This window comes from Triturus cristatus, chromosome 11 (genome assembly GCF_964204655.1).
Source record: "Triturus cristatus chromosome 11, aTriCri1.1, whole genome shotgun sequence".
NCBI classification, from domain to species: domain Eukaryota; kingdom Metazoa; phylum Chordata; class Amphibia; order Caudata; family Salamandridae; genus Triturus; species Triturus cristatus.
Window position 1 is genome coordinate 516082405 of NC_140594.1, and position 14465 is coordinate 516096869.

The 14465-nt window shown below is 51.6% G+C and overlaps 1 long non-coding RNA gene across 1 annotated transcript in view; it reads right to left on the minus strand.

Annotated features, from left to right (window-relative positions):
- The window catches only part of LOC146784500 (uncharacterized), a 174953-nt gene that overhangs the window by 20807 nt on the left and 139681 nt on the right, over nt 1-14465 (minus strand). The window contains exon 3 of the long non-coding RNA XR_014970851.1: nt 6318-6563. This is a non-coding gene — a long non-coding RNA (uncharacterized LOC146784500). The remainder of the gene's footprint in view (nt 1-6317; nt 6564-14465) is intronic.

Sequence of the window (14465 nt, forward strand, 5' to 3'; positions counted from 1 at the left end):
CCAGCTGGTAGGGATGCTTTATTGGCCCTCGAAGAGGATGAGCAGACCCACTACCCCACCATGAAACTGGCGCTCATCAGAAAGTTTGGACTAACACCTGAAAAGTACAGACAGAAGTTCAGGGGTAGTCACAAACTGGGCACACAGAATTGGGTGGACTTCCTGGACTATGCAAAGAAGGCACTGGAAGGTTGGATTCAGGGCAGTGAAGTAAGGAACTACGAGGAGTTGTTTGACCTAGTACTGAAGGAACACCTACTCGAGAAATGTTTCCCTGAACTGCGGCAACACCTGGTGGATAGCAAGCTGACCAGTCCCCGGAAGCTTGCTGAGGAGGCGGACATTTGGGCTAGTACCCGGGTGTCCACAAGGGGGACTGGAGGGGATACTCAAAAGGCCGGACAGGGCGCCCCCCAGAAGAAAGAGGGAGGGGAAAAGAAAAAGGAGTTCTCCAAAGGCCCCCAAAATAACTTCCAAGGAAAGGGAACAGGATTCACCCCTAGGGCTAACCCACCCAGAAACCCTAATCCTGGCCAGAGTCAGCAGCCAAGGGTTGTCCATTGCTACGAGTGCGGTGGCGTTGGACACTATAAAGGAGATCCGAAGTGTCAGAAACGATCACCCCCTCCCACTGGAGGAAAGACCCCCGGAGTAGCTAGTGTAGTGCTCGGGGAGGAGATGCCCTTAACTAAGGGAAGGGAGTGGGCGGGTGTCACTCTAGTGTCCCTGGGAGAACGGGAGATGGTTCCTAAGATCCAGGTGCCCGCAAATACCGCAAAGTATGGGCAGTGGATCACCATCAACGGCCAAAGAGGGGAGGCTCTGAGAGACACAGGAGCCAGTATGACTATGGTGCGTAGCCAACTGGTGTCTCCAGAGCAGGTAATTCCCGATGTACTCCACCCAGCCGCGATGGCTGACGGCAGAACAGGTCACTATCCAGTGGCCGAGGTTCCCTTTGAATGGGGGGGGGTTGCAGGTTCACTTCGAGTTGCCGTAAGCCCTGCCGTGCCAGTCGATTGTCTGCTGGGGAATGACATGGAGCACAACGCTTGGAAGGAGGTGGAATACCGGACTCACACCGAGATGCTGGGTACACCTGACTGGGCCTGTGTTAGCACAAGGTCCGAGACTACCCGAAGAGGGAGTTCATTCCGGCTGGAGCCTGGAACAAAGGCCCAGCCAGCTGCCAGTCAAGGGAAGAACCGAGGACAGGAGGAGCCTGCCTCGGCGTCTCCACCCCGTAGGACGGATAGGCCACCGGAGGTGGTGGGCCAGGAGTCTGCGGAGGGGGACGTTACCAACCTGGAGGACTTACCCATCCCGGCCGAGTGGCACGTGGAGGGAGGCCCGTCCAGGGAGGAATTCTGCCAGGGCCAGAGGGAGTGCCCTACCCTTGAGGGGCTGAGGCGACAGGCCGAAGCCCAGGCAGCAGGGAACGTTGAAGGGAACTACAGTGTTTACTGGGAGGATGGCCTCCTCTACAGTGAACCCAAGGCACCCCTACATGGATCGTCACGAGCCTTGGTAGTCCCTCAACGTTATCGAGCCTTCCTTTTGGAGTTGGCTCACGAGATACCATTGGCAGGACACCTGGGGCAAGACAAGACCTTCGCCCGTCTTGTCCCACACTTTTATTGGCCTCAGATGAAAGTGTCGTCCGATACCTACTGCCGGACATGTGTGTCTTGCCAAGCCAGTGGGAAAACAGGGGTGAAGCTGAAAGCTCCCCTGGAACCACTTCCTGTCGTTAGCACCCCCTTTGAAAGGGTGGGCATCGACATTGTGGGTCCATTAGATCCACCAACTACAGCTGGTCACAGGTTTATCCTGGTTCTGGTGGATCATGCCACACGGTACCCAGAGGCAATACCTCTGAGGACCATAACAGCACCTGTTGTGGCTAGGGCCCTGATGGGAATCTTTACCCGAGTGGGTTTTCCCAAGGAAGTTGTGTCCGACAGGGGGACCAACTTCATGTCAGCGTACATGCGGGCCATGTGGAAGGAGTGTGGAGTGACATACCGGTTCACCACTCCTTACCACCCCCAGACCAATGGTCTGGTGGAAAGGTTTAACAAAACCTTAAAAGGCATGATCAGAAGTCTGCCTGAAAGCCTGCGGAGGAAATGGGACGTCCTCCTACCCTGTTTACTCTTTTCATACAGGGAAGTGCCACAGAAGGGAGTGGGCTTCAGCCCCTTCGAGCTTCTGTATGGGCACCCTGTACGTGGACCTCTTAACCTGGTGAGAGACGGATGGGAAAGAACTCCCAGAAAGCTCCCCCAGGATGTGGTGAGCTACATGCTGGCCTTCCGGAGCCAAATGGCTAAGTTGTGGAAGCAAGCTTCTGACAACTTGGAAGCCAGCCAAGCAGTGATGAAGGCGTGGTATGACCACAACGCTCACCCGGTGGAGTTGGAGCCTGGCCAGAAGGTGTGGGTGATCGAACCCGGAGAGCTTAGTGCCCTCCAGGATCGCTGGTCAGGACCCTTTGAGGTGTTGGAGAAGAAGGGTAAGGCTACCTACTTGGTGGACCTGAAGACCCCTCGTCAGCCCCTGCGGGTGCTGCATGCCAACCGCCTCAAACCCCACCACGAGAGGCCCGAAGTCATCTTGATGATGGTGACTGACGGAGGAGAGGACGTGGAAAGCGAGCCTCTCCCTGATCTGTTTGCGTCTCAAGAAAAGGATGGGTCGGTGGAGGGAGTGATTCTCTCCCCATCTCTAACTCCTGAACAGCAGGAGGACTGTCGCCAGGTCCTGGGGCAGTACTCTTCATTGTTCTCCCTTGTCCCGGGTAGGACTCACCTGTGCGTCCATGACGTGGACACAGGAGACAGCCCACCTGTGAAGTCCAAGATCTACCGGATGTCAGACAAGGTGAAGGTCAGCATTCATAGTGAGGTCACTAAGATGCTGGAGCTAGGAGTGATTGAACCTTCTAGCAGCCCCTGGTCCAGTCCGGTGGTGTTAGTACCAAAAGCTGCACCACCGGGTGCCCAACCAGAACTGAGGTTCTGTGTGGACTACCGGGGACTGAATTCAGTGACAAAAACTGATGCTCATCCGATCCCTAGGGCGGATGAATTGATTGACCGGCTGGGAGCTGCCCAATATCTAAGTACCTTTGACCTTACTTCGGGGTACTGGCAGATCTCTTTGACTGATGGAGCAAGGGAAAGGTCAGCCTTCTCCACGCCCAATGGCCACTACCAGTTCTGTGTGATGCCCTTTGGGCTCAAGAACGCACCTGCCACGTTTCAGCGCCTGGTAAACCAGATCCTCACCGGAATGGAGAGTTTCTCTGCTGCTTATCTGGATGACATAGCCGTCTTCAGTAACAGCTGGGAGGATCACTTGCGTCACCTGCAAGCTGTTCTCCAGGCCCTGAGACAAGCTGGATTGACGATCAAGGCCAGCAAGTGCCAGATCGGGCAGGGGTCGGTAGTGTACCTTGGACACTTGGTGGGTAGGGGAACGGTGCAACCCCTCCAGGCGAAGATCGAGGCCATCATGGCCTGGGAACCCCCCAAGACACAGACTGAGGTCCGAGCATTTTTGGGCCTCACGGGATACTATCGCCGCTTCGTGAAGGGGTACGGTACCATCGTAGCCCCTCTCACGGAGCTCACGTCCAAGAAACAACCTCGACGGGTAGTCTGGACGGAGGCTTGTCAGCAAGCCTTTGAGAAATTGAAGAAAGCCATGTGCGAGGCCCCGGTCTTAAGGGCCCCAGACTTTTCCAAGAAGTTCATTGTCCAGACAGATGCATCAGAACATGGCATTGGGGCAGTGTTATCGCAACTCAACGAAGAGGGTCTGGATCAACCCGTGGTCTTCCTATCCCGGAGACTATTTCCCAGGGAACAGAAGTGGAGTGCAATAGAGCGTGAAGCCTTTGGAGTGGTATGGGCTCTGAAGAAGCTGCGGCCATACCTGTTTGGCTCGCACTTCCTTGTTCAGACCGACCACAGACCCCTTCGTTGGCTGATGCAGATGAAGGGGGAGAATCCCAAGTTGTTGAGGTGGTCTATTTCCCTACAGGGGATGGACTTTCAGGTGGAACATCGGCCTGGAGTGGACCACGCCAATGCAGACGGTCTCTCAAGGTATTTCCGCCTTAGTGATGAGAACTCCCAAGGGGGTGGGTAGCTCTCCCCACTTTCAGCTGGGGGGGACGCGTGTTAGACCTGTCAGCCCTTTGGGTGGTCCCTCCTCATCATTATTTATTTTGTCCCACTTTTGCCTCAAACCCTGTTTGAATTTTTCCTTTTTGGGAACCACCAGACTTTTTCGTGTTGCTACAGATTCAGGGAGCCATTTTAGCTACCCCTGAAACTTCTGTCTGAGGGCCTGGAGCACAAAATGGTGGCCACCTGTGACATCACCAGCATCCACTGGAACCTACCAGCACCTTCCAGAACATTCCAGGAGATTCCAGAACTCTGTGACAGTTGGAGGCGGTTTAGAATGTTGGGAGGATAAGAGAGGCAGTTGGCAGTTGGAGCTGGCAGTTGGCACCTGACTGGTGAAGAGAGTGGAGCACAACAGTGAAGGAGGAAGGAGTGAAGCAGCAGGGGTGGAAACTTGTGCCTGGAGTGGGGTCCATAAACCCACCCTTGATACTTGTCCCTACTGATGGATCCCAGCCTATAGCCCTGTGTGGGAAGAAGACAGAAAAACTTATCCTAAGGACCTGGACAGCAGGAACAGGCCTTAGAAGCAGAAAGCAGCCAGATCCTGACCTGGAAACTGGTTTCCCTGGAGTCCGGCGTCGAGTAGCCTGAGACCTGGAGCCCGAGGTGGAGAAGCGGCGCTGACTGAAGTAGCAGACGTCGTACCCGGAGCCGCCTGAGGTCGTGAGAGGGCGCCGACGGAGGTCGTGAGGAATACCAGAGGTCGAGGAGGAAGTGAACCGAGGTCGAGCGAGCGGCGTCATCGGAGGAGTGAAGTCCGCCCTCCGGAGTCGTCGGAGACCGAGGTAGAGGAGCACCGGAGGTCGGGAGTGAGGATCGCACTCCGGAGTCGCCCGGAGCCTGTGAGGAGGAGCACCGGAGGTCGGGGGTGAGGATCGCACCCCGGAGTCGCCGGAAGTCGACATCGAGGCCAGGCCGGCCGACGTCATCGGAGCCGAGAGCGCCATCGGACCGGAGCCGCCCGAAGTCGACATCGTGAAGAGACTGCCCGACGCCGTCGAATCGGAGGTCGAGATCGAACCGAGGCCACCGACATCGGACCGGAACCGCCTGCCGGCGTCGTCAAAGAACTGACATTGTGCCGAGGCCGCCGAGACCGAACCGGAACCGCCTCACGGCGTCGACACGACTCCAGCGGCGTCGGAACATCAGAAAAAGGGCAGTAAGTGGAGTAGAGGGCGCCTAAGGCCCTGTGGAGACCTGAGAGACTGCTCTAAGGGGCTAGGGAGGTGCTGAAACCCACCTGACTGTGCCTGGGGTGAACTGGGACTAACCTAGAGAGGTTGTGTGGAGAGAGAAAGCCAGGGCACTGGTATACCCCCCTTGGATCTACCTCAGATTAGGCCTCAGCCTTGTCCCAGCCAGGGAGTAGCCCCCCTCAAGCCTTCCACAACCCTACAAGCTGTGCCTGGGCCATATCAGCCCTTAAGAATTGAAGTGTCATCTGATTATATGAGGGTTGCGGTATACTTTTAATTATTTATTGGGGATACTGTATTTATTGAGTTTTTACCTATTTATTGCTGCACTATATTTATAGGTCCACAGGACTTGTTGGTGTACAATATTTATTGGTACAGTATTTATTGCCTCAAAGTATTTAATTGTCTGTATATATTGCACTTGTATTTATGCCCTGTTATTTATGATCACCCCTATTTATTTCATCAAACAGCCAATATTTATTTGACCTGCCCTAATTGAAACTTGTATATTGTGATTGGCCTATTTATTTTTCCAATCAGCAACTAAGAGAAAAAGATAAAGAAAGAATATTTTCATAATTTTTACGGTGTAGAGTCGTTTTTGGAACGGATGCACGCATGGTTCTTGTATGGGTATATTGTATGCTTAGCACTGCGCCTGTTTCCTGACCACTCGAGCCAAGCTACCACAGTGTGTTCGGGGAGTCCACCACCACCCTGCGGAGTGGGAGTGGGCGTTTCCAACAAGCATTATGACCCAGAGACGAAAATGTGCACCTTTTTGACTGTCTACAATGTTCTGACTTCACTGTGTTTTTCTGAGTTCTGAGAGGAGCAATAAAAAAATGATATAATTTTAAATTATGTGACCATCAACCGGTAAACATAGCGCTTAAATGAACGAGTTACTTACCTTCGGTAATGATGTATCTGGTACACACACAGTCTAGCCGCAAATTCCTTAACTTAGAATATCCCCAGGTGTCAGACTGGATCCGAAGAATATCAGCAGAACCTCTGTGCGCCGGGGGACGGCGTCGCATGGCTCCGTCCTGACGTCGTCCACGGATATGACGTCAATGGAGCCATATACATCCCTCCCGGCGCGCTGACGTCAGTTTTCTACTGTGAAGCTTTTCCGCACCACAATGTGAAGCCACTATGAAGAAAGTAACACGATTAGGACCACCCGGTCACTCACGACCACTTCTCAGCCTTCCATACAAATGAAGAGTCGGTCAGACAGTAGAGAATACAAACCAATGTTATTTATTAGTATTCGCTCGAGCGGAGTTCGGTCTAACCAGCCTCCTTAGATTGCTGGAGAGGGACTGACTTTCACAAGCATAAAGGTAACATTTATACGTTTTGCAGCTGGGCAAGAACACACCCATCTTGTAACTTGCCACAGGGAAACAGCTTAAACAAAGGGGCACACGAAGATGAGCTAAGAGTCTGAGACCGGGCACACACTATCTCTCTGGCAAGGTCATTCTTTCTGTGCCCGCAGCTGGGATAGTGGGAGCGAACCTCTATCTAGTGGGAATGGTATGCGTTAATGAGCGACTTTCTCATGCATTCACAGGGCCTAACCTTGGAGACGCAAATGCATCACAGCAGTTTTTTAGGTGAGAGAGTAGAAATGAGCTTTGGTCAGTCAGACAAAATGGCGGCCACAGAGAAAATGGTGCCGCAAATGCTAACTGAACATAGGGCATTACAATGAAAATAACATTTAATTGCAAAATAACCCCCTTTCAGCCTTTGCTAAGTCATTTTCTCGCACGATCTAGAATCAAATAACATATTGCAAGCATAAGAAACATTACTATAGGCTAGGGGTACATAGTCAGTATGCAAATTTACCAGCACCAAAGTACATTATTTTAGCAATCCTGATAGAGCTCAATCACAGCATGTGTGTTGTGGACTGGGACTGACCGATCAGGGATGAGAATCTTAACTCAATGTGCACAACAAGCTAGGAGACAGTGCATACAGGGGCATATTTTTCATGTCAGCAAACCTTTTGGCTCAGGGCAAAAACATACTTTTACATTGTAGCTGATGAAATGTACGATACGTAGATGGGGCAAAAAATTAGATTGGGAAAAAGAAAAGAGAGGCAGCACTTGCAAACCATCCCTTCGGAGGCCAAGCCTGAGCTTGTGACCCACAGGCAAAGTAAACATTATGATGCAGGATCTAAGACGGGCTTGTTATCATGTTCAGTCTGTAAGTGAAGCCACATGTGCTCTCACCCACCGCAATCCCCCCCGCCCCCGGATACTAAACGAATTGTCATATTAACCACCGTTCAAGACATCTGCTTAATGTACATATTCCTTTGCAGTGCAAAAATCAATAAATGTCATATCTGGAACAGAAAAACGAAATTGAAGGTACACCAATCGAAGCAATTGAATTATCAGTGTATGTCTTCTGGTGCTCCCCTTTGTGAGGAGCCAAAGTAACAAACATGTGTTAAGAAAAAACGGATGTTGTACCAACTAGGGAGTGCACAGGATACGCCTCATCCAGTAGGTAGGATATCCCTAACAAAATTATTTGCGCAATAACAACTATGGGTGCTAAAACTATTCTAGTTTTTGTGGACCAACCCCTCTCTGGGCACGGAGGTGTAAAGGGCTGTTCTTCCGCAACAATTAGGCGACCAAAAGGATACAATGTTGTTAGCGGGAAAGAAATGCAATGCAATAGGGCAAGCGGCAAAGAAAAAAGAGAATGGGCCAAAGTTCCCAGTGTTTATCAGAGCCTTGCTGGCAGACTCCAATTGTTCATCTACAGTGGTGCTGTTGAGCACTTTCAGTGGAGCTGCGCGATCGCAGCCCTTTCTGAAGAAATCCCACGTTGTTCAGGGTAGTGCACCCCCCTTTTTCCCGGGGAAGCATGTCGAATTCAACCTATCTAATGTCTGAACAATGCACCAATCTCCCTTTCCCTAAACTACCGTTGGTACCACAGGTAAGGTACATCCTATTCTTTTTCCTCGCAGTCCATCCCTACTAGTCTGACTTCTCTTTTGCTGCACTGTTCCTCTTTGGGGGGCGCAAATTGTACCCAGTGACTCCAGGCACAGAAGTGTCGGCAAACAACTGTACTTTAATGGCTTAAATTCTCTGGGGCGGACGCTGCATTCAGGGCACCAACACTGTCCACATCCCTTTACATCCATATTTCAGAGGCTGAATGCCGAGTCCGCGTCTCTTTGATGTGGCAACAGGGACAGACGGATCTGTTAATGAAATAGAATGCACACTTTCAGTTAATTGATACAAGTAATCAGAGAAAAACAAATACCCTTAGCGCTAAAAGGGGCTGAGCCATCGGCAATCATGACTACAAGGAGAACATGTGCACTGCCTTGTGGGCGTGGGTGAGCATCTTGAAGGTGACTCTAGCTTCGATGGGGAGCCAGTGGAGTGTGCACAGGTGCTGGGAGATGTGGCAGTGTCTTGGCAGGTCGAGGACCAGTCTTGTGATGGCTTTCTGGATGTTCTGTAGCTTGCGGGTGAGGTTTTTGTTTATTTCGGCGTAGAGTGCGTTGCGGTAGTCAAGTCTGCTGGTGACCAGGGCGTGAGTGACGGTCTGTCTGTGTTAGAAGGGCATCCATTTGAACGTCTTGAAGGAGGCGGAGAGTGTGGAAGCAGGAGGGTGAGACAGAGTTGATCTGGCGGTCAATTTTGAGCTCGGAATTCAGGATGATTCCCAGGTTACGTGCGTGGTCCATAGGGATGGGCGGGCTTCCGAGGGCAGGGGGCCACCACATGTCGTTCCATGCGTCAGGGGTTGGCCCATGATGAGAACTTCTGTCTTGTTGGTATTTAGTTGTAGGCAGCTGTATTTCATCTATTTGGCGGCGGCTTCCATGCCTTCTCGAAAATTGTGTATTGGGTTTGTTGGATAGGGAGAGGATGAGTTGGATGTCGTCTGCGTATGACACATTGTTGAGTCCGTAGATTCTGACGATGGGGGCGAGCGGAGCCATGTAGACGTTGAAGAGTGTAGGGCTGAGGGAGGACCCCAGGAGACTCCGCAGGTGGTAGTTGTAGGGTTGGAGAGGAAAGGGGGGAGTCTGACCCGCTGCGTTCTGCCTGAGAGGAAGGAGCAGATCCAGTTGAGGGCCTTGTCTTGTATCCCTGCGTCGTGGAGTCTGCGTATTAGGGTGCGGTGAGAGACTGTGTCGAACGCTGCTGAGAGGTCAAGGAGGATGAGGGCTGCTGTTTCTCCTTTGTCCAGTAGGGGGCGGATGTCGTCTGTTGCAGCGAGGAGGGCGGTTTTCGGACTGTGGTTTTTTCTGAAACCGGATTGGGAGGAGTCGAGGATGTTGTGCTCTTCAATAAATGTGGCGAGTTGGCTGTTGATGGCTTTCTCAATGACTTTCGCTGGGAACGAGAGCAGGGAGATGGGTCTGTAGTTTCTGAGGTCGGTGGGGTCTGCCGAGGGTTTCTTCAGGAGGGGTTTGACCTCGGTGTGTTTCCAGTCGTCGGGGAACGTGGCAGTTGCCAGGGAGCGGTTGAAGGTGTGGCAGAGCATGGGTGCGATGGTGTTGGCGGCTCTGTTGAAAATGTGGTGGGGGCAAGGGGTCCGTGGGGGCCCCGGAGTGTATTGACTTCATGGTCTTCCGTGTGTCTTCGGTGGTAAGGGCTGTCCAGTTGTCGATTGCTGGCTTCAGGGTGTCGGGGTGGTTAGTGAGGGTTCAGTGTGTTGTTGTCTTTGTTGAAGTTGTCATAGATGCTCTTGATTTTGTGGTGGGAAAAGGTGCTGAGTTTGTCGCAGAGGTCTTGTGAAGGAGGGATGTCGGTGGACTCACTGGTGGGTTGGGCGAACTCCTTGATGATGTTGAAGAGTTCTTTGCTGTTGTGTGCGTGAGTGGAGATTCTGTCTTCAATTGCTTTTTTCCTCGTTTTTCTGATGAGTTGGTGGTGTGCGTTGGTGGCGGTTCTTAAGTTGTTGTAGGCTTCTGTGGATTTGGTGTTCCTCCAGGCCTTTTTGAGGCGGCAGCAAGTGCATCTGGACTCTTGAAGTACGGTGGTAAACCATCTGGCTTTCTTGGCGTGTGTGTTGTTGTTTTTCTTGAGGGGGGCTATGGTGTTGGCGCAGTTGGAGATCTATCTGTGCATGGTTCGGGCTGCGGTGTTGGGGTCATCGTTTTCCGTGATGGTTAGGGTGGAGTTGCTGAGTGATGAGGTTAGCTGGTCGTCGGGTATTCTGGTCCAGTTTCTTCGTGGGAGCAGGTGCAGGTGTCTGTGGATGGTGGGTGTTCTGAGGGTGAAGTGGACGCAACGATGGTCAGTCCATGGGAGTTCAGTGGTGTGGCTGAAGGTGATGGAGTTACCTGTTGTGAAGAGGGTGTGTCCTGCTTTGTGCGTGGGTTCGGTCACGATCTGGCGGAGTCCAATGTTGTGAAGGTTGTCCAGGGGGGATGTGGTGCTGGAGTCCAGTTGGTTGTCGAAGTGGAAGCTGAGGTCTCCCAGTAGGGTGTAGTTGGTGGACGCGATGGAATGCGGGGAGATGATGTCCATGATGGAGTTGGCAAAAAGTCTGCGGGGTCCAGGGGGTCGGTAGATGAGGGTGCCTCGGAGGGTGGTGGTAGAGCTTCTTGAAGTCTGTAAGCTCGTCAGGGTGTGTGCTCAGCTGGAGGTTGGATTTGTGGACGATGGCGGTTCCTCTTCTTGGGCGGGTGGGGCAGTCCTTCCTGGAGGTCTTGTATCCTTGGTGAATAGCGATGGTGTTGTCCGGTCCCGTGGTGGTGTTGGTCCATGTTTCGGTTAAGAACGCTACGTCCGGGGTGGTGCTGTCGAGGAGGTTCCAAATTTTGGTGGCGTGTTTGTGGAGGGATCGGACGTTGAGGAGGATGCATTGCAGGGTCTTCGGTTGGGTTGTGGTCTGGTGGGCAGGTTGCACCGGGTATGTGGTCTTGGCGGTGCTGCAGGTGTGCCGGCTGCGGTGACAGCTGAAGGGTCTGTGGGTGTCGGCTGGTGATGCTAGCTTGCAATTGTTGTTGTGTCCTGGGTTGAGAGCGTGGAGTGCCGCGGGGTCGTAGCATTGGCATTGAGGAGGTCCAGGGTTCCTGGCGCTGGTTGCGGTCAGTCACAGATGGGCACAGACGGGCTTGCCTTTGGTGTGTCTTCGGCGCGCCAGTGGCGCGGCCGCCATTAAATAGGGGTTGGGGAGGGCTGGACAGCTGGGAGGCAGGAGCGGGGAGGGGAGCTGGATTGAAGAGTGAAAATGAGGCAGTGAAAGGTGCAAGAAAAGTGGGGGTAAGACACAGACGGAGAGTGAGAGGGGAAGATTAAATCAGTGAAAAACGAGTGAAAATGGAGGAAAGACACAGAGGGGGAGTGTAAGGTGGAGACTGAAATCAGTAAAAAATTTGTGAAAATGGAGGAAAGACACAGAGAGGGAGTGAAAGGGGGAGATTGAAATCACTAAAAAACGAGTTAAAATGGAGGAGAGACACAGAGGGGGAGTGAAAGGGGGGGATTGAAATCAGTAAAAAACTAGAGGAAACAGAGGAAAGACATAGAAGGTGAGTAAATGGGTGGGATTGAAATCAGTGAAAAACAAGTGAAAACGGAGAGAAAGAGCGGAGCAAGAGAAAGGAGACAGAGGTCAACTGGACCACCAGGGATGAGGCACAGGTAAAACCTGCGGGTGGAGGAGGGCCTCGAACACCAGCACTTGAGAGTGCAGGGGCTCGAGGGAAGGCCTCACTTGATGGTGGAGCTGCGAGGGGGAGAGCAATTTCACTGACAATAAGTCAGTGGTTTTGCTCGCCTGTCCCCGCAGCGGCCGCCATTAAGTAGGGGTTGGGGAGGGCTGGACAGCTGGGAAGTGGGAGCAGGGAGGGGAGCTGGATTGGGCTGGTCGAGTTGGTCATGCTGGGGAAGAGGGGCCGCGGGGGCAGCAGCGGCAGAGAAAAACGAGCAGAAAAGGCAGAAAGTGAGGAAAGAGTAAAAATGAGGCAGTAAAAGGTGCAAGAAAAGTTGGAGAAAGACACAGAAGGAGAGTGAGAGGGGAAGATTAAATCAGTGAAAAAGGAGTGGAAATGGAGAAGAGACACAGGGGGAGTGAAAGGGGGAGATTGAAATAAGTAAAGAACTAGTGAAAATGGAGGAAGGACACAGAGGGGGAGTGAAAGGGGAGATTGAAATCAGTAAAAAACAAGTGAAAACGGAGGAAAGACCCAGAGGGGGACTGAAAGGGGGAGATTGAAATCAGCAAAAACTAGTGAAAACGGAGGAGAGATACAGAAAGGGAGTGAAAGGGGGAGATTAAAATCAGTAAAAAACGAGTTAAAACGGAGGAAAGACACAGAAGGAGAGTAAAAGGGGGAGATTAAATCAGTGAAAAATTAGTGAAAACGGAGGAAAGACACAGAGGGGGAGTGAAAGGGGGAGATTGAAATCAGTAAAAAACGAGTGAAAACGGAGGAAAGACACAGAGGGGGGCTGAAAGGGGGAGACTGAAATCAGTAAAAAACGAGTGAAAATGGAGGAGAGACACAGATGGGAGTGAAAGGGGGAGATTGAAATCAGTAAAAAACTAGAGAAAATGGAAGAAAGACACAGAAAGAGAGTAAAAGGGGGGGATTGAAATCAGTGTAAAACAAGTGAAAACTGAGAATAAGAGCGGAGCGAGAGAAAGGTGACAGAGGCCCACTGGACCACCAGGGATGAGGTGCAGGTAAAACCTGCGGGTGGAGGAGGGCCTCGAACACCAGCACTTGAGAGTGCAGGGGCTCGGGGGAAGGCCTCACTTATGGTGGGGCTGCGAGGGGGGACAGCAATTTCACTGACAATGAGTCAGTGGTCTTGCTCTACTGTAGCCTCACTCTGTATCTCTTCATTAATGGGCACATCAATAACATGGTGGCTTTGGGGCCCACCTATCAGGATCAGCTGCAATAGATGCCGTACTTTACTATTGGCAATATCTGAGGGCGTGTCAAAGCAGACAAAACCTCCATCTAAGGCGCTTGCGACTCTAGAGGCACATGAAACTCGCAGTACGGGATAGGGAACTTGTGACGTCTCACTGCTGTACACAGCGCAGCAATAGCATGCAGAGTAACTGTGGTGCCATCTGGTAACCCAAAGCAAGAGCCATCAACATATTGTTCCCCTTGGGTGTCAGATAAGGGAACATCAGTGAGGTCTACCCATTCCTTTGTCTCCTCTCAGAAGGGAGGGGTAGTAACGGGGCTGTGTGCAGAGTGGCACAATATTGAACCTTAGAGTGTCAGCTCATGACCTGTCAGACGTGCACTGGTGAAGTGCTGTGTCACTATTTTATAAAAAAAATGTATTCACAGCATGGAGTACCATGGCTGTGAGATCAGTGTCAAGTACAAGGCCAGTCGATTGCCTTATCGAGACAGCCACAGGCATGACCGCTCTTAGACAGCTCGGGAGAGCTCGCAGGGTAGTGTTAATCATAGCACAGAAATAAACACACAGTAGAGAAATGAGCACACAATTGTTGCTTATCTCTATACCTGATTGCGTTAAAACAAAAAAAACAGTGCACAAACGCCATCATACAATACCAATCACTTAGCATGCCAAACACTGGAGCTGAGCAAAGCGCTATTTGTTGTTAAAAAATAACGAATGTTCAGGCGTTTCAAGCAGGTGATCATGTAGCTGGGTCATACTTAGCAAACTGACATTCATGTGTGCAAGGCATGCATTCATGCAAAGCATGCGTTCATGCAGTTCATGCGGTAGGATCATGACTCCTACCCCCCTTTGACAGTAGGCGACCAAAAGTAGGTAACCACCTGTCGACAATATTAAAAACGTAAAAAATGGTACTTCATGGCCATGTTGAGCTAAATGTCGGCATACTGAATCAATATGTTACCTGTGGGGAGCGACCAAAACTACTTTGCACTTTTAAATGATAGATACCGTTATTGCTGTGTGAAACACGACAGAACGTAAGACTGCACCCAGCGTGTGTGAACCCATGTGGGCCCAAAAATCCATGTGGCTACTTACAAGATGAATATGATTTGTAAAAGGAATGTACTCTT